General features: G+C 47.8%; 1 pseudogene; it reads left to right on the top strand.

The window, feature by feature from the left end:
- The window catches only part of LOC132436390 (proton-coupled zinc antiporter SLC30A9, mitochondrial-like), a 49,946-nt pseudogene extending 29,410 nt beyond the window's left edge, over positions 1-20,536 (top strand).
- The last annotated feature ends 439 nt before the right edge of the window (positions 20,537-20,975 follow it).

Raw genomic sequence — 20,975 nt, 5'->3', positions numbered from 1 at the left:
CTCATTTGCTTTTCCATACGAAGTTTAGAATCATGTTGTCACTATCTACAAATAAATCCTGCTAGAGTTTTTATTGTATTATGTTATACATAGAGAATTAATTGGGGGAAGAATGAGTACCCTAACTCCTGAGTACTCAAAGACACGATCATGGTTTGTTTCTCCATATACTTAGATCCTCTTCTTTGATTTGTTGCCTCAGCATTTTGTCGTGTTGAGATTACAGATCCTGCACATGTTTTATGACCAATTGTAATTATATTTTGTGGTTCAGGTTTGCACTTCGTGTACATAAGAACGTGATTCATTTCTGTCAGTTGATCCATATACTGAGACCATTCTAGACTCATTTATTAGTTACCAGAGGGTTTTCCCTTTTTCTTTTTCTTTTGGCAGATTTATTGAGACGTTCTTCATAGAGAATCATGTTGTCTACAAATGGAGACAGTTTTATTGCTTCTCTTAGAATATCTCACCCCCAGGGGCAGGCAGAGCACCAGAAATCATGGAAATACTTTATCAGGTGAAATCCCCGTCTCCTCGCCTGTGATGGTCTCAGGATCCCCCAGACAGACCCTCACTCACACCTCAGACCCGCAAAGTTCACAATCAGCTACAAACAGCTTCTGCAGAGTGGATTAAATGTCATATTTTAATGACATAATTACCTGTCTTGATTATGTAATTAGTAAAAACACCATAATTATACACTTAGAACCTGTAATCATTTATTTCAGAGGCCCCGTTTTGTCATTTGAACAATAATTTGTCATGGTGAACCTCGTAAAATCCTACACAATCTGTGGAGAAGGTAGTTTTAAAGGGATGAAGATGGATGCCCTCAGCAAACTGGGTACCAACAATTTCTTCAGTCGTCAAAAAGAAGTTCAGAGCCCTGGTGAGAGCTGCAAGTTGTAAAAGCCAACAAATTAAATAAATAGAAAGTAGTTTTGAAATATAGCTCTACACAATGCTCATTCGTTACTGAGTGTTTCAAAATCACTTAGTCTGTAAGAGAGCGTAAAAGCCTCAGGGGTCCTTCAAAGGCAAGGGTTGCGACTTTTTTCTAAATATTTAGAAACAGGTGTGAGTGTGAGTGTGCATGTGTGTGTATAACTCTTACGGTTAAAGGTACTTTACATGAAGGTCGTGTCCACGACTCCATCATTTAATAGTCATCTCTGGGGAGCTTGGGTGTGTATTTGAAAACGTCCCTCTAGAAGGAAGCTGCACATTGGAAACAGGTTTGAAGCCCTTACAGTCCAGCTCCATGAGTGGGGGCGCTGGGGAATCAGAGGTGACGAATAATAAAAGAATGAACGGTAGATCCCTTGGCTTCCCTGGTGGTGCTGTGGTTAAGAATCCACCTGCCAGGGGCTTCCCTGGTGGCGCAGTGGTTGAGAGTCCGCCTGCCGATGCAGGGGACGCGGGTTCGTGCCCCGGTCCTGGAAGATCCCATATGCCGCGGAGTGGCTGGGCCCGTGAGCCATGGCCGCTGAGCCTGCGCGTCCGGAGCCTGTGCTCCGCAACGGGAGAGGCGAAAACAGTGAGGGGCCCGCATACCGCAAAAAAAAAAAAAAAAAAAAAAAAAAAGAATCCACCTGCCATTGCAGGGGACACCGTTTCGAGCCCTGGTCCAGGAAGATCCCACGTGCTGCGGAGCAACTAAGCCCGTGCGCCACAACTACTGAGCCTGCGCTCTAGAGCCCATGAGCCACAACTGCTGAGCCCACGAGCCACAACTACTGAAGCCCGCAAGCCTAGAGCCCGTGCTCCGCAACAAGAGAAGCCACCGCAATGAGAAGCCCACGCACCACAAAGAAGAGTAGCCCCTGCTCGCCGCAACTAGAGAAAGCCCGCACGCAGCAACAAAGACCCGACGCAGCCAAAAATAAATTAATTAATTATTTAAAAAAGAAAAGAAAGGTAGATCCCTCTTGTTGAGGAAAGTCTGGAGAGAGGAGGAAGCAGCAGGATGGGGATGGAGTAGGACGCTGCCTGGGAGATCTGATGCCTCTGGGTCAGGGTCTCCCAGAACTCGCCATCCTGATCGCACCTTGTTCTGGGGAGGAGGTGTCTCCTCAGCCCCAGCTGGCGGGTCAGTGCCTACTCAGTCCTCCTGCCGACCCCTCCCCACCTAGAGGGTCAACACCTCCCCCACCCCAGACATCTCTATGTGATGGAGGACCTGACTCAAGGCTGTCAAGGGCTCTCCTGCTTGGGGACGCTGGGGACCCCAGCTGCGCTGCGGTGTCACCATGCTCTCACTGTTGCTGTGCATTCCCCAATCTCTGTTTCCAAAACAGACAGGGACTTCTTGTGCTTGGTGATTGAGGTGCCTGCTCCATCCTGGTTTAGAGAAGGCCTGTCTTCATTCCCCAGAGCTGGTTCTCCAGTGGATTCCTGTTCACACACACAGTCAGTGTGAAGGAGAGAGAAGATCCTGACTGCAGCACCAGAGTGCCTGGATCCAGCCACACCTGAAGGCAATACCCTGTACTTTTCAGTGAAGTGGGCCAATAACTCCCCCACTTTTTTAAATGTTTTATTTTATTTATTTATTTTGGGCCGCGTTGGGTCTTTGTTGCTGCGTGTGGGCTTTCTTCTAGTTGCAGCGAGTGGGGGCTACTCTTCGTTGCGGTGCACAGGCTTCTCATTGTGGTGGCTTTTCTTATTGCGGAGCATGGGCTGTAGGCGCATGGACTTCAGTAGTTGTGGCTCGTGGGCTCAGCAGTTGTGGCTCACGGGCTTAGTTGCTCCGCGGCATGTGGGATCTTGCCAGACCAGGGATCAAACCTATGTCCCTTGCATTGGCAGGTAGATTCCTAACCACTGTGCCGCCAGGGAAGCCCCTCCCCCTTTTTTAAGCCAATTAGAAATTGGTTCTGTCACTGACAAAGTTATAGTTGATAACCCATCTCTGCCCCTCCCACCCCCACTTCATTCTTCTGAGCCCGAGAGAAATGGGGAGAGAGAAATAAGTGGGCTGTGCAGAGGCAGGTTCTGAGCACCAGGTCATCATAGTCCCTTCCCACCACATCAATGGACCGATAACTTTGGAAATGCCATTTGCACCAAAACCTTTATAGCATCCTTCTGCCCACTGTGCCCACAACCTGGACACCCTTCCGCAGAACTTCTGCTCCACCCTAGAGAGTCCCCGGCCATCACCTCACACATCTCTGAGGGCATTCCTGACTGCACCCTCCCTGAGCTCCCTCCCCAGCCCCCGTGCTTCTGCCATCTGTGCTCAGCCCAACTTCACATCTCTCTGATACTGGGACCACCCTCCTCCCCAACTGCGCTTGGCCCCCTGAGGGAAGGAGCTCCCTTACATGTTCCTGGTTTCTTGGCTCCTAGCAGAGCCCTGGGGTCCCTGATAAATGCTCATCAGCAATAACCATTCACCCGCTGCCACAAATGCACAGGTAACTGCAGGATTACAGAGGGTGTGTGGGCAAGAGAGAGATTGGGAATCCCTGCTCTCGTCCTTGTGGTTTGGAATGCATTGCTACGGGGTTCTAATTAGGCTTATACTGCAAGCAAAGCCACACTTCAAAAAAAATAATAAGTCTACTACAGGAATAAATGGACAGTTTTGCACATAAAGTTTCCACCCTGTGCTTTCCTGGCAGGATTCCGAAGCCTTTTAGAGATTGTTATCCTAACTGGAGAAGCCCCAGAAAGGAGAGCTGGAGGGGAGTGACGGTTTCCTGTATGTCACTCCTGACATTCTGGGTCTCTGAGCATCCCAGCCTGGCTGCAGGGGAAGAGGGTGGGAGGGGACCTGGCTCAGGGAGGCTCCTGGGGGCTGCGGCAGCTGCAGTGACCTGGCGGGAGCAGCATCGGGCTGTGGAGGGACCTACAGACCCTCCTGCCCCCATCCTGAGACACCATGCAGCAGGACTCCCTCGGGGCAGTGCCACCACCTGCCCCTGCCTGCACAGGATGGAAGGCAGACTCGGCCGACCCTGGGCACATGCCAGAACCTTCTAGAATGTTCTGTCCTCAGTGTCTTTAGTCATGACAGTCAGACACACAGCAGAAGAAAATCACCAGGGAAATGCAGCAGCACCAAGGCCCTGTGTGTTCATTTATTCTTTTGATTTGTTTAGCTGCAAACCAGACTCGTTTTTCTGCGGACTGGAATAGAGCTGACAATATCGATAGTTTATTACATGACCATTAACAGCTGATCATTTATTCCTACTGTGGTTTTTCACTCAGATTTATTTTTACATCTAGCATAAAGCACCTTGTTTATTTTTCTGAGGGACTCTAGGCTTTACTTAACTGATTACCACAACTGACCTCCAGCCCCCAGATTTGTTAAGAAAAAAAAGTACACACTCTAACTCAGGGCACACAGAGCAACATTTCTTTACCTGAATTTTGATTTTTCATTTTTCTGAAAGTTAACAAGTTTTAAGGGGCTTTTGGCCTAAGCTATTCATCTTTTATGACAAATTGTTTGGGAACATAGTATCTGAACTTTAAAGGTTAGCAGGGGGCTTCCCTGGTGGCGCAGTGGTTGAGAGTCCGCCTGCCGATGCAGGGGACACGGGTTCGTGCCCCAGTCCGGGAAGATCCCACATGCCGCGGAGCGGCTGGGCCCGTGAGCCATGGCCGCTGAGCCTGCGCGTCCGGAGCCTGTGCTCCGCAACGGGAGAGGCCACGACAGTGAGAGGCCCGTGTACCACAAAAAAAAAAAAAGGTTAGCAGGGATAAAGCTAATGTTCACTTCTCACTTTCACTCACTGGCTGTATTCCTGGGGCAGGAGCTGAATGTCACGGCATCCTGTCTGTAACAGGACAGCGATAAACCTGCCTCCCGCGGGTCCTGCAGGTCGAGTGGGCCTTGCGTGGAAAGTGCTCAGACGGTGCCCGGCTCACGACAGCCCCAGCGCATGGGGCTTCCCCCGTGGAGCTGCCGGGCCAGGTGACAGCATCACCGGTTCCTGTGCCTGATGTGAGATGTGCACCTGCCGGGCTGTGTCTGTGCTGTGTGAAGTGGAGCCTGTTCTCTGCTGGCCCTTCTGAGACTGAACGACTGTGTTCTCACCAAATCCACGTTTAATTCCTAAGAATTCAAATATATGCATTTTGCCAGAAAAAAAGAAGAGAAATAATTCAAATTGAGCTGTAAAATGAAATGTACACATGTACTGTTTATGACACGTTGTTCATTTCAGTATGTATTTTGCATTCTGAATACATTTGCATCTATTCTGTACGCGTTTTGCAAAGCTGTTGGGTATTGGTTTCATGGCTGATCTCAGAGGTTTGTAAAGGCAGTTTTGCCCAAGCACGCTCTGTGCCAGGACGCAGCCCACATGGCGCACGAATCCACCACATAAGGGAGAGCCATGCGCGTCTCACCCTCGGGGCAGCGTCCCCACCGGCACCCACCTCTTGGTTTCTTCCCAAGGGCACGTATCTGAACTCACACAACTTGACGTGGACGTGTGACGGCCTCGACTACACAGCGAGGCCACTGTGGTCGTCCAGGTGGGAAGGGACGGCTGCCTGGACCAGGACGGCAGCAGGGGACCTGGGGAGCGTGGATCAGACCTCCCTAGTGGGATGGGGGTGGAGAGGGGTGAGGGGACGACACCCGTCACTGTTCCCTCCTGTCCAGGGCTGAGGGAGGGTAACCTATGGATGACCCCCTCCATCCTCTGTCCTCTGTGGACCAGATGCTTCCTGTCACCAGCCCCGTGCCCCCCACTTCCCTGGCAGCCCCCAGGCGCGTTAGGAAGAACAGGGTCCACTTTCACACTCGCCACGACGGAGTGCCCACGAGCTGCTGGCCCCGGGTGCTGGGCGGGGCTCCTCGCAGCAGGAACGCCTCTGCAGTGTCGCTCTGGCTCTGGCCCCTACTTGCTTCTTGGCTCCCTGAGCAGCGCCAGCCCCTCTGTCTATTCCTTTCCTGTCATAGGCGGCTGTCTGCGTAGCCAGGGTTGGCTCCCCGCAGGGACTGCCCAGGGTGACACCGGGGCTGCTGCAGGTGCCCCAGCCAGACCCAGATCCCTCTCCCAGCTCTAAGACCCCAGTAACCCACTACCCATTCACCCAAGAAGTATTTAATGAGCACCTACTGTGCGCAAGGCAGCAGGGAAGGGTGGTCCCTGAACACAAGCACTGCGTCTAGAGGGGACAGTATGGACCAGAGGTTACCTTGTCAGCTGTGCTGAGTGGGATGAAGGAGAGGACAGCCCGGGGGACCTGACCTCAGGGACACAGGGCAGGAGCACTTCCCGGGGGAGGGAGGCTGGAGCAGAGACAGGAGGGCTGGGGAAGGCCCACCAGGACAGCAGGGCAGGCTTGAGGGCAGAGGGGCAGGAGGCCAGGGCCTGAGGGGGAGGGACACGGTGACGGGACACACAGGGTCCAGCGAGGCCGGACCACAGCCCGTGCTGGGGAGGGGGCGGGGGGACATCTCAGGGCCCTGTCGGCCTCAGTGCTTGGATGTCCTGCTGACACAACGCCCCAGCCCCCATCCTGCTTCGCTCTGCATCGGGAGCTGGGGTCCGTGGACGCACTGCCCTGCGCAGGACCCTGCCAGCTCCTGACCACAGGGGCTCCGCGGGACCCGAGGTGGGAGGGGCCCCTGAGCAAGGAGGTCTCCCTCCAGCTCCCCCAGCTGCCCTGCAGAGCCCCCTCCTCGGGCTCCCACCCCTGCTGGTGCCGTCCGCCGCAGTGCTGGGGTCCCCAGGGGTCCTTCCACGGTGGGCGGTGGTCCCGCGCCCAGGCTGCTCCTGGGCCCCGCCCCGCTGGCCCCCGGCCCTGGGAGCTGCGCGGAGCTGGCCCTGCGGTGGCTCTTCTCTGCCGTCACCCACGATCTCTGCCCCTCCAGCCCGAGCCACCCCCTGCCCTCCCAGCTCTGCCACCGCGGGTGTGACCCAGTCTCCACTTTCCTGCCTAGATCCTGCCTTTACCGCATTTGAGGTTGGCAGCAGAGGGAAACCACTGAAGGGATTTTAAGCGAGGAGATGACTTTATTCAGTTCAGTCTTTAATGACTCTGGCCGAGCAGAGAATGGGCTGGGTGTGGGCGGAAGTCAGGAGCCTGCAGGTAACCTGACAAAGGTGACAGCGCTTGGGAGGGTAGCAGTGCAGATGGATGAAAGTGGACACATTCCCCAGAGCTTAGGACATGACACCCAGAGCCCCGGGAGGTGGACCCCGCCGGGCTGGTCGTGCAGAAGGAACTCCTGAGGTTCAGAGGCGCCACCACTCCCGCAGCACCGCCCACCCTGGAAACCCGGAGAGGGAGCCGCCTCCAGTCCGGCGCCCACCCTGCCGACCCCTCGCCTTCTCTCAAGGCCACCTCCGCAGACGGGGCCCCATCATCCCGACTCTAAACTCTTCGTATTTGAGGCAAAATTGAAACACGGTGAGAAATGCAGAGAAACATCGCTGACACCACCGACCTGGCTTCAACCACCATCAGCCACCATCCGTCATTTTTACAGTCTCCGCAGAACGGTCTCTGCGCACAGAGTGTCGATGTCCTGATGTTTCCCTGCACGAAGGCCTGCGCAGGGCTGGGGGCGTTGGGGAGGGAACTGTGGGACCCCCATCCCTGTAGGTTCCTCCCCAGGAGGGGGACAGGACGACGTTGGTCTTCCCGGGGCTCCCTACAGGTGGACGGGAGGAAGGACAGTGGGGAAGTGGACATAGGGAGCAAATGCCCGGGGTCCTAGAGCTGCACACCCGCCCATCTCCACAGGGTCTGGGTTTGCACCAGTGAAGGGGCCTCGGACCCCCTGTTCAGGCCTGTGCAGACCCAGGGTTGTGAAGGCTCCGGACTGCACCCCGCAAAGGAGAGGCCATCCCACCCATTGCCAGACCATTTGAGCTCATGGTAGGTGTGCTGTGTGCAAGGTGGGGAAGGCCCAGGTGGGGGGATGAGGGTGGGGCCAGGCTGGGGGCGGGGGCAAGCCTGAGGGGCGGGGCCAGGGTGGAAGGGCGGGGCAGGCCTGAGGTGGGGGGGCCTCCATTGTTCTCTTGTGCTGATGGGGGATGAAAAGAATGATGTCCACTTTGGAGGGGCCTCCGTTGGTCTCACAGCCCCTCTTTTGCTGCTTCCATCTTCACCTTCTTTATCGGACCTCAAGACAAGTGTGGTGAACTAATCACACTACACAGATTCCGTGTCATTTTTCTGCAGGTGGATTCCGTCTGGTTTGATTGTTTCTTTATTCCCCTTGAATCCATTCCTCTTCTGCTCTTAGGAAATCACAGAATTGTGTTTACTGGTATTTGATGTTTATCGAACTTTTATGTTATTAATTTGAGTGTGTTTATTGAGACTCTTTCCTAAGATTTCACTCCTCGGACATCCTTGAACTGTGTTTAATGACTATCTTTTTACTTGAATGTGTTCTTGTAAAATGTCCAGTGCTGTTTTGTGGGCATATATTTTCATTCTGTTTATGACACTTTATTTTTATGAATAATTATGTTATGTTATTTATTTATTCATTCTTGGCTGCGTTGGGTCTTTGTTGCCGCACGTGCGCTTCCTCTAGTTGCGGCGATCGGGGGCTACTCCTCGTTGCGGTGTGCGGGCTTCTCATTGTGGTGGCCTCTCCTTGCGGAGCACAGGCTCTAGGCGTGTGGGCTTCAGTAGTTGTGGCACGCGGGCTTAGTTGCTCTGCAGCACGTGGCATCTTCCCGGACCAGGGCTCGAACCCATGTCCAGGGAAGCCCGGAATGTGGGCTCTTACTTGCGGCATGTGGGATCTAGTTCCCTGACCAGGGATTGAATCCAGGCCCCCTGCATTGGTAGCATGGAGTCTTAACCGCTGGACCACCAGGGAAGTCCCACAAATAGTTATGTTGTGACCAGATGCTCACGTCGCTAAGTGCACAGCGACTGCCTTGTTTTTCAGGCTGCATCCTGCTCGGGGTCAGGCACCCACCACATTTTCCCTCCACGTTCCCAGGTAGCCTCCAACTCCCGGCCACCACACACACGCTCAGAGAACATCCTCTTACGTGTCCCTCGTGGGCCTGTGTCAGCATCTCCCCAGACTCATGCTTGGGGGCAGGGGAGGGGGGACCCCTGCTAATAGAGACTTCCTGTACTTGGTCTGACTAAATAATGCCAGGTTCCTCTCCAGGATGGGTGCTCCCTCTACCCTCCCGCCTGCCGGGCACTGGAGTGCCTGTGTCCCCATCTCCCCAGCAACACTGGCCGTTGCCAGTTTCCTAATTGCCGCCCGTCTATTAGGTGTAAACGGGTATCGCTTTGCAGGGTTCATTTGCATGTCCCTCGTGACCAGCGATTTGGAGCACCTTGGCATAAGCTCGTTAGTATTTTGAGGTTTCAGTCGCTGATGATTATCTGTTAATACCTTCACGTCCATTTGTGGGAATTCTCTCTTTCTCTTGTTGATTTTCAGTTACATTGTGTATTCTAGCATTGACTGTTTACCAGTTTCAAGCATTACAAAGGTGTTCTCCCACCTATCAGTGGTCTGTTAATTTCCATGATTTCCTTCATGAACAGACATCCTTACTTAGATGTAAGAAAATTAATCATTTAACGATCTGGCTCATACGTTTTAAATTTGTTTAAAATATACTTGCCAGCTCCACGTTCACCAGCGTCCTATATAACCCGCTGCTTTATTTCCTTTCCTATGTAGGTTTGTAATCCACCTAGATCCCACCTTTGCTAGCGGTGTGGGTGGGGACTTAGTCTTTTTTCTCCGTTTATACAACTGGTTTCCCCCCACCAGTTTCATACCATCCATCCTCTGTACCTGTTTGTGGAGCCAACTTCACCACTGTCTTTACAGCCATCCTGTGAACACGGTATTTAGTTTGTTGGTTTTGCTGCAATATTCTAGCTTTTGCTGACTGTGCCCCCTTAGGGGGAAGCCAACCAGAATCACACAGAACAATGAAAACATCACCATCAATGGCAAAGACGCCTGGCACACACTCAGCTGCATGCTGGTGGAGGGCACGGCCGTGGGGTCCAGGAGGCCAGCCTGACCTGGACCCCAGGAGCAGATGCTGCGGTGAGGACCCGGGGATGAGCCATGTGGTCAGAGGCTCTCTCGGAGAGCTGGTGAGGGGCCGGGAGCCAGGCTGGGAGGGGACAGAGCTGAGCAAAGTGTGGTGTCCACGTGGCCCTCAGTGCGATGGTACCGGGGCAGGGAGTGTCACCACGTCTCTGAGTGGAATCTCGGGAGCTGAGTCACACCCCACACCCGACACTGTCGTCGGTTAAAGGCAGAGTCGTGATGCTAAGTGTTTGACAACTGTCCCTGTGGGGTGGGGGAGACGTTCATAGCATTTGTCAGTTTTCTGTGGCATAGATATTTTCCCCCAGGACTCATTTTTAAGCTACCAATTGGCTCATAGAGTTCCTGAAAATTTAAGATGTAAAAATCAGCTCTCACAAGCTGGCATCTGCTGGCCTCACGCCATTTCACCCCCCTGTGATATGAGCACATCTGGCTCAGCAGCCTGCGGCCGGGCCATGTCCCAAGAGCAGTGCAGGGGCAGCTGGGTGCTGGGGACGGAGGGATCCCAAGGAGCTGAGTGGAGTTCCAGCTCTCCCTCCCCTGGCTGTGCGCCCTCGCTTTTACCAGGGTGCTGTGACGCTCACACCAGCTGCTTTTTAAAAAAAAAATTATGCTTTATTGGGTAACACTGGTTTATAACATTCTATAAGTTTCAAGTGTACAACACTATACTTCTACTTCTATATACTCTACAGTGCGCTCACCCCCACAATTTTAGTCTCCATCCCTCACCACACACATGATCCCCTCTACTCTCCCTACCCCCCCAACCCCTTTCGCTCTGGTAACCACTGCTCTGTCCTCTGTATCTATGTTTCTGTTTTGGTTTGGTTTGTCTCGTTCAGTTATTTTGTTTTGTTTCTTTCTTTGCTTTTTAGATTCCACATATGAGTGAAACCAAGCAGTATTTGTCTTTCTCCATCTGACTTATCTCACTTAGCATGATACCCTGGAGTTCCATCCATGTTAACGCAAATGGCAAGAGTTCGTCTTTTTCGTGGCTGAATAGTATTTCATTGTGTGTGGTGTACATATATACACCACATCGGTCTTAGCATTACCTTTTCTGGATGTGTCTGGATCTGTCTCCTTAGGCAAAGGAAACAAAAGCAAAAATAAACAAATGAGTCTACATCAAACTAAAAAGCTTCTGCACAGCAAAGGAAACCATCAACAAAACAAAAAAATAACCTACCAAATGAGAGAAATATTTGCAAATCATAGATCCAATAAGAGGTTAATATCCAAAATATATAGAGAACTCAACAGCAACAAAATACCCAATCAAAAAACGGGCAGAGATCTGAATGACATTTTTCACACCAGCCTCTGAGAACAGATTGTTAGCTGTTTGGGGCTTTTGTGAAGCAGCTCTTAAACTGCTGAAATCAGATGTGTTGGGAGTATTTACCCCAGGGAACACAGGAAGCTCTGTGAGTCAGGGTGCTTTACAGGAGAGCTGGTTGCTGTGTATCTCCCAGCACATCACGCTGCTCCTTCTTCCTGAGCCTCAGTTTCCTCCGCTGTGAATGGAGAAGAGGACTGGCCCCTACCCCAGGGGGACCGAGGAGGTGAATGGGATTGTACAATAAAGCCCCAAGCCCAGTGTCTGAAAGCCGCGTCTAAGGATGTGCGCTGCCATGATTGCCCCAACCCATCACGGCAGGAGATGTACCAACCAGAGCCCTTTCCTGGGGAGAGGTGGAGGGACAGTCCGTGTTCACAGGGAGTGAGCCGGGATCCAACCCAGACCTCTCTGGATTGGAAGCAGCCTTGCAAACTCCCCAACTTGGGGTCCAGCTGCTGAGACCCAGCTGTGAGATGGGCAGGTGTCCTGCAGTGCCTGCACCCCTGCACGGGGGAGGACATCGGGAAGGCAGTTCATGCCCTGTTGAAAGGGCAGCTGCTACTCAGCGCCACCCACGGTAGCGGGTTTGTCTTCACAGAGCTGGCCTCAGGTCACAGGGCTAGGGCAGGAGAGAAGTGAGTGATGGGGCTTTGCCCACACCTTCCAGGGATCGGCTGTGCTCCAGCCCCGAGACCACCTGGTGCCCATGCCCCACCTGCTTGAAACTCGTTAGGGGTGACCTTATATGTTTCAAAATATCTAAAATTACAATGAGAATCTATAAACTCTTTACCAGAGTTATATATTAAACAATTGCATAGCCTCAGACTATTTACTATCTGAACAGGAAGAAATATACATTATTGTTAATACATCATGTTTTGCTGATATAAATAACTCAGAAAAGTCAGGAGCCAATTAAAAATTATGCAAAACAATGCAGATTGACTTTGAAAAGTAAAAAATGAATCCAATTATAACCCACTTGATATATTTTTTAACATCTTTATTGGAGTATAATTGTTTTACAATGGTGTGTTAGTTTCTGCTTTATAAGATAGTGAATCAGCTACACATTTACATATATCTCCATATCTCCTCCCTCTTACGTCTCCCTCCCACCCTCCCTATCCCACCCCTCTAGGTGGCCACAAAGCACCAAGCTGATCTCCCTGTGCTATGCGGCTGCTTCCCACTAGCTATCCATTTTACATTTGGTAGTGTATATATGTCCATGCCATTCTCTCACTTCATCCCAGGATACCCTTCCCCCTCTCCATGTCTTCAAGTCCATTCTCTATGTCTGCGTCTTTATTCCTGTCCTGCCCCTAGGTTCTTCATAACCATTTTTTCTTTTAGATTCGTATATATGTGTTCGCATACAGTATTTGTTTTTCTCTTTCTGACTTACTTCACTCTGTATGACAGACTCTAGGTCCATCCACCTCACTACAAACAACTCAATTTCGTTTCTTTTTATAGCTGAGTAATATTCCATTGTATATATGTGCCACATCTTCTGTATCCATTCATCTGTTGATGGACACATAGGTTGTTTCCATGTCCTGGCTATCGTAAATAGAGCTGCAATGAACATTGTGGTACATGACTCTCTTTGAATTATGGTTTTCTCAGGGTTTATGCCCAGTAGTGGGATTGCTGGGTCGTATGGTAGTTCCCCATTTGATACTTTAGTTGTTTAAATTTGGGCAAATGTACATCTTGGCTTTGGAGTATTTTTTAAAACACTTGATATTATCCTCCTATTAATCATATTAATAATATCCCTTTTGTGTTGTATTTTCTCATGTGTCCTCAGTGCTTTTCAGCAGTCATTGACTAATCAAATGATCTCCATGTGAATTGAACAACAAAAACTACATGAACAAGAATCATCAGAAGAACCTACTGAGATTCTGGTTCATGATCTTCAGATGTCCAGAGAGGGAAGTTAAAAAAAAAAAAGTGTAACAAATTAAGAAAAAAAAGTGTAAAAAGTTAAATTTAAAAAGTGTAGCTATTTTAGAATGTTTTAGAATGTTTTTGAACTTAATTGACTACCAGTTTAAAACAAGTAGGTTGGGCTTCCCTGGTGGCGCAGTGGTTGAGAGTCCACCTGCCGATGCAGGGGACGCGGGTTCGTGCCCCGGTCCGGGAAGATCCCACATGCCGCGGAGCGGCTGGGCCCGTGAGCCATGGCCGCTGAGCCTGTGCATCCGGAGCCTGTGCTCCGCGACGGGAGAGGCCACAGCGGTGAGAGGCCCGCGTACCGCAAAAAAAAAAAAAAAAAAACAAGTAGGTTTAGGGCAATATATATGAATCACATGGTTACCACAAATCAAAAGCCTACAATAGATACTCAAAAACTAGGGAGAAAGGAACTCAAGCATACTCCTACTAAAGAAAATAATCAAACCACAAGGGAAGAAGCTAAAAGAAGACGAAAAGGTCATTGAAGAACTACAGAAACAACTAAAACACAAGTAACAAAATTGCAATAAGTACATACCTAACAGTAACCACTCTAAATGTCAATGGGCTAAATATTCCAATCAAAAGACATAGAGTTGATGATTGGATAAAAACCAAAACCCATCTATAGGCTGCTTACAAGAGACTCACTTAAGAACTAAAGACACACACAGACTAAAAGTGAGGGGATGGGAAAAATTATCTTATTCAAATGGAAACGACAAGAAAGTGGGGAGAGCAACATTCATATGAGACAAAATAGACTTTAAAACAAAGTCTCTAACAAAACACAAAGAAGGGCATTATAAAGTGATAGAGGGGTCCTTAGAAGAAGAGGATATAACACTTATTGACATATTTGCACCTAATATAGGAGCACCTAAATATAAAGCAAACATTGACAGACATAAAGGGAGAAATTGCCAGTAGTACAATTATAGTAGGGGACTTTAACACCCCACTTATGGGGCTTCTCTGGTGGCACAGTGGTTAAGAATCCACCTGCCAATGCAGGGGACACGGGTTTGAGCCCTGGTCCAGGAAGATCCCACATGCTGTGGAGCAACAAAGCCTGTGCACCACAGCTGCTGAGCCTGCACTCTAGAGCCTGCAAGCCACAACTACTGAGCCCACGTGCCACAACTACTGAAGCCCACATGCCTAGACCCCATGCTCTGCAACAAGAGAAGCCACCTCAATGAGAAGCCCACACACCAACAAATAGTAGCCCCGGCTCGCCGCAAGTAGAGAAACCCCACGTGCAGCAACGAAGACCCAACACGGACAAAAATAAATAAATAAATAATTTTTTTAAAAAAACACCCCACTTACTTCAATGGGCAGATCATCCAGATAGAAAATCGATAAGGAAACTGTGGTCTTGAACGACACATTAGACCACTAGGACTTAATAGATATCTACAAACGTTCCACCCAAAGAGAGCAGATACACATTCTTTTCAAGTACACGTGGAATGATCTCCAAGATACATCACATGCTAGGCCACAAAAGAAGTCTCAACAAATTTAAGAGGATAGAAATTATAACAAGCATTTTTTTCTGACCACAATGGTATGAAACTAGAAATCATTACAGGAAGAAAAATGGGAAAAACACAACATGTGGAGACTAAACAACATACTACTAAAAAATCAGTGGGTCAATGAAAACAATCAAAGAAATCAGAAAATACCTTGAGACAGTCCCTTCAATAAGCGGTGCTGAGAAAATTGGACAGCTACATGTAAAAGAATGAAATTAGAACATTTTCTACACCATATACAAAAATAAATTCAGAATGGTTGAAGACCTAAATGTGAGACAGAAACCATAAAACTCCTAGAAGAAAACATAGGCGGAACACTCTTTGACATAAATCATAGCAATATTTTTGGATATGTCCCCTAAGGCAAAGGAAACAAAAGTACAAATAAACAAATGGGACCTAATTAAACTTAAAATCTTTTGCACAGGAAAGGAAGCCATTGGCAAAATGAAAGAGAGCTTACTGAATGGGAAAAAGTATTTGCAAATGATATGACTGATAAGAGGCTAATATCCAAAAATATATAAACAGCTCATACAACTTAATATCAAAACAACAAACAACCCAACTTAAAAATGGGCAGAAGACCTAATAGACATTTTTCCAAAGAAGATACACAGATGGCCAATATTGCTAATCATCAGAGCAAGAAAAATCAAACCCACAGTGGCTACCACCTCACACCTGTCAGAATGGCTGTCATCAAAAAGTCTACAAATCACAAATGCTGGCAAGGATGTGGAGAAAAGGGAAGCCCAGTACACTGTGGGTGTGAATGTAAGTTGGTGCAACCACTATGGAAAACAGTATGGAGGTTTCTCAAAAACTAAAAATAGAACTACCATGTGACCCAGCAATTCCGCTCCTGGGTATATATCTGAAGAAAATGAAAACACTAATTTAAAAAGATATATGCACCCCAATGTTCATAGCAGCATTATTTACAATAGCCAAGATATGAAAGCAACCTAAATGTCTATTAACAGATGAATAGATAAAAAAGATGTGATATATATATATGTATATGGTATTTATAGTACTTATTATATATATCTAGTGTAGAGTATATATATACACATATATACGTGTATATAGATAAATAGATAGCACGGAATATTACTCTGCCATAAAAAAGAATGAAATGATGTCATTTACAACAACATGAATGGACCAAGAGGGTATTATGCTTAGTGAAATAAGTCAAACAGAGAAAGACAAATACTGTATGTTATGACTTATATCTGGAAACTAAAAAATAAAACAAATTAATATAATAAAACAGAAAGAGACTCACAGATACAGAGAACAAGTTAGTGGTTACCAGTAGGGAGAGGGAATGGGGGAGGGGCAAGATAGGGGTAGGGGATTAAGAGGTACAAACTACTGTGTTAAATAAATAAGCTACAAGGGTATATTGTACAGTGCAGGGAAATATTGCCATTATTTTATAATCACTTTAAATGAATTATAATCTATTAAATAATGAATCACCATGTTGTACATCTGAAACTAGTGCAATATTTAAATCAACTATACTTCAATTTTTAAAAAAGACCCATAGTTATGTAACCAAAATTTAAAACTGTCCTGATTCCAGAAATTCTGACTCTGATCTTGAACAAAACTCAAGTTTATTCATGTCAGAACGACATTACAGCTTTCAAGCTAATCAGCTACAGTCAAGTAAGCTCATGTGATGAAAAGAGATGTAAGTGTCTGGTAAGCAAAGCACAACGGAAAACAATGAATGTACTTGCAGGTTCGTGCCTTATAAGCTACCTGGAGCTACTGAGAGTCAAGTTTCTTAGCCATTTCAATTGGGATGTTTCCCTGTTTCCAAAAACTCTGCTTCTCACTCAATAAAATATTCATATAAAGAAAAATTCACTAAATTTACTTTTGATAGCAGACATACCTGGGATTAGAAAGACATCTCAGGTTAGTGTAGACATATCAGGTGAAGGAGGGAGACACCACAGATCAGGGCAGTTAAACATGCAGAACAAAGGAGACGTCCTACAATAAGGTGGACATCCCTGAGGAGCTAGGGAGACATCACAGGTGAGAGGTAAGACACAGAGGACATAGAGAGACATCTAAGGTCAAGGTAGACACACCAAGGGAATTAAGGGAACAACTCAGGTCAGAGTAGACATAACTGGGGAATAACGGAGAGGTCTCAAGTCAGGGTTGACAAGCTGGGAGAATTAGCAAGACATTAAAGGTTAGGGGAGACACACCTGGGAAATTACCGTGACATCCCAGGTCAAGATGGAAACTCATATGGAATAAGGGAGACATCCCACATCAGTGTAAACGCATCTTGGGAAATAGGGAGATATACCAGTTCAGTATAGACCTACCTGAGGAATTAGGTGAGACATTATTGATAATACAACTGGGGAATAAAGGAGACTTCCCAGGCCAGTGTAGACACATCTGGGGGTTTAGAGAGACGTGTGAGGTTAGAGTAGAGACATGGGGAAGAAAAAAAATGACACATGCCAGGTAAGGGTAGACACACCTGGTGAACTAGAGAGATAATCCAGCTCAGAATAGTTACACTTGGGGAGTTAGGGTGACATCCCTGGTTATGACTGACATTTCAGTGGAACAGAGGAGACATTCCTTGTTGGGGAAGACACACTTGGGGAAATAGAAAGGCATCACAGTTCATAGAAGGCAAATCTGTGGAATCAGACATCCTAGATTACTGCTGACACACAAGCATGTTTAGGCTGGCATCAAAATTAGGATAGATGCACCTGAAAATTTGGTGAGACATCCCAGTTCTGTGTAGACACACCTGAAGAATTAGGGAGCCATTCCAGGCCAGGGTAGAAGCACCTGGGGAATTAGAGTCTTCCTTGTCGGTGTAGACATACCTAGGGCATTCATGAAACATTCTAGGTCAGACAGATATTAGATATCCCAGGTGAGTATAGACACGCCAGGGTAATTAGAGAGAGGAACCAGAATTGAGGTGAGAGGTAAGTGGGCCCCGGGGCAGAGAAGCTGGTGTCGGTCAAGCAGAGTAAATTGGAGCTTTGTTTCCCCCGGACACTCCAAGGATAAAGCTAATGGCAGGAGCTGAGCCCTGCTGGAGTAAAGAGATAAGACGACCACATCTACCACTCCTGAGGTCAAGGAAACCTCCCTGACTGTACCTGCGTAGGAAGGGTCCTCGGGGGTCAAAAAGAGAGCGAGCGCCATCCCGTAATAGGCGTCGTCAAGCCTCCCACAGGCCTCTATGCTGGACCATCTTGGCAAAAATACGCACACGCATATTGGGAGAGCCCTAGGACATGTCAGGTGTGGAAAGGAAACAGGATAACTGGTCACAGGTACACGAAGACCCAGAAGAACTGCCCCTATATGAGTGACTTAGCCACCTCTTCACTGCACTCCTCCTCATTAGGGAGGACGCCCACACCACTTCTCTGCCCTGCTTCTGTCCTACATAAACTGTTTCTCTGTGTGCTCTCCCACATGTTGTGCTATGTCTCTGATAATAAATTTTGTACCTGTTTTTTTTTGCAGTTTTTGCCTCTTTTGCCTCTTTGAGAAATGCATTTTTCAAATGGGGCAAGAACCCGGGAAATTAGGGAGACATATCAGGTCAGTGTAGACACAACTAGGAAATTAGAGAAAGAGCCCAGGTTGAAGTAGTCACACCTGGGGAATTAGGGAAACACCCTAGGTTGGGTTGACACACCTGGGGAACTAGAGCGGCATCCCAGAAAGAGTAAAGCAGTTGGGGAATTAAGGAGAAATTTCAGGTTAGAGTAGACGCTTCTGGGGAAATAGGGAGGCGTCCCAGGTAAGCTTAGACATGCTTGGGTGATTTGGGAGAAATCTTATTCAGGGGAGACAAAGGGTGATATTAGGGTGACATCCCAGATCAAAGCAGACAAAGTGGGGAATTAGGGCAGAGGCCACAGGTCAGGGTAGACACACATGGGTAATCAGGGAGACATCCCAGGCTAGAGCGGACACCTCAGGAATAAGGGGGAAATCCCAAAGCAGAGTCTTCACACCTAGGAAATAAGGAAGATGTCCCAGGACAGTGTGGACACACTTTTGCTGATTCTTTCTGTACTGCTCCCTGTGCACATGGGGTTTAAGTTCTCCTCAGATAGGCTGTCCTTTTTAAGGGTAACATCTGGTCATTCGGGATCTTTGAAACATCTGGAAGTCTGTCATGGCTAGAGAATCTAATCTCAAGACACTGCAGTTGATAAAGCTTCAGGAGACGAACACCATAAGCTGCCTCTTCACCTCCTTTACTCAGGGGACCAGCTCATTACAGTATGTGCGGTTGTCATGGTAACAGGTGCCAGACAGGAGGCAAAAATTCCAAAAGGCTTGGAGAAGATAGTTTTATAAGTCACTCCTGGCTGCCAGTGACTTAAACCTGATTCTTTCTCGCTTAAGCAGCAAACAGGGTTTGTTGTTTTTGTTTTTGTTTTGCTTGCATTTTTGAAAAGACTATGTTAGTACCAATTCCAGGCAGAGCTGCAGTCAGGGCTCCGCAGCGTCATCAGGACCACAGTCTCTAGCACATAGTTCTGCCTCCTTGATTAAAGTCATTGTCAAGCTTCCCATGTCATCATCTGAAAGGTTCAAACTCAGATCATCATTCCTATCAGTAGGCTCAGATTTTAAACAAAAAAATTACCAGTCATTTTATGAAAAATACCACACAACGTACCGAAACAAGAAACTCAATAACATACTGTTTTCCACAGTCACTGCACCAATTTACATTCCCACCAACAGTGTAGGAGGTTCCCTTTTCCCCACATCCTCACCATAGTTGGTTCATTTTAATGAACAGGGAGTTAACCCCACAGAGCAGTAAAGCCACGACCTCCCCCCAGACAGAGGCTCCCCTCAGCAGGATCCAGGATTCCCAGCATCTGCTTCCCCTGCCCCAGCCTTGTTGCTGCAAATGAGCTTCGTAAGAGCGCTCAGGCCAAAGAAATGTCATTTTACAATTGTGTAATGGAAAGCCGTGATCCTAGTACAAATGTTATATTATTGGAGGACACTGCAGCAGCGTTGGGAGTGACAAAGCAGCCACTTGTATGGGCCTTGCTTCTGTAACAGGCAATCCGCTGTGCGACAGCCTAGGTTCAGGCAATCCGCTGTGCGACAGCCTAGGTTCAGGCAATCCGCCGTACGACAGCTAGGTTCTTCGGGTGTGGGCGCCTTATTAGGTGTGGTCTCAGCATTCCTCATCTACACTAACACAGAAGCACTCTTAGGGCGATCCATCCAGCCAGGACAAGTACAACTTGTTCTTACTTGAACTCCTGGAGAACGACCCATGAGTAAGCGCAATTCGTGATGTTAAAGCCACAGATCTAGGATTAGGGAACGTAAGATTTAAGGCAGGAGTAGATTTCGATGGACGAGTTGTTACAAGATCATATTTGGAAAAACAAGATTTTTGACTAAATGCTACAAGAAGTTCAAGAAGGGAAGACTCCTGAAGAACTAGAGACCTTTACGCTTAAACATGGAGAAAATATTATTGATACTTTAGGAGGTGAAGTAGATAGACTTGAGAAGGAACTGAAAAAACGAAATCCTGAAGTTCGACATGTAGATTTGGAGATACTATAGACTTGACGGAGTGAATCACCTTGGAGGCAGCCTTGGAAGCAAGTTTGTCAAGACGACCTTCCCACGCTGAAGGGGTCAATGCCATCCAGAAGCCGTTCCGGTTTGTTTTAAGATAGAGGAAATATTGATGTAAAGAGCAATTCAACAGTCCGCAGAAACTAAAACAACTTCTTACTTCTCAGAGACATATTACAAGTTGAATCAATTTGGAAATCATGTTTTCATGTTTCAACAGGAAATATTTTGGTTACTTATATCGTTCATAATTTCTCATTTTAGTAATGTAATTAAATTCTCATTTTAATTACATTTAGATTCAATGTAATTTCTAACAAGATTCCAACGGCATTTTTTACAGAAGTAGAAAAAAATTATAAATTTATTTGGAACCACAAAAGACCCCAAATAGCCAAAGCAATCCTGAAAAAAAAGGACAAAG

This window comes from Delphinus delphis, chromosome 13, assembly GCF_949987515.2.
Source record: "Delphinus delphis chromosome 13, mDelDel1.2, whole genome shotgun sequence".
Lineage (NCBI taxonomy): Eukaryota > Metazoa > Chordata > Mammalia > Artiodactyla > Delphinidae > Delphinus > Delphinus delphis.
Note: the sequence above shows the minus strand (reverse complement) of the source record. Positions and strands in the feature narration are given on the sequence as shown.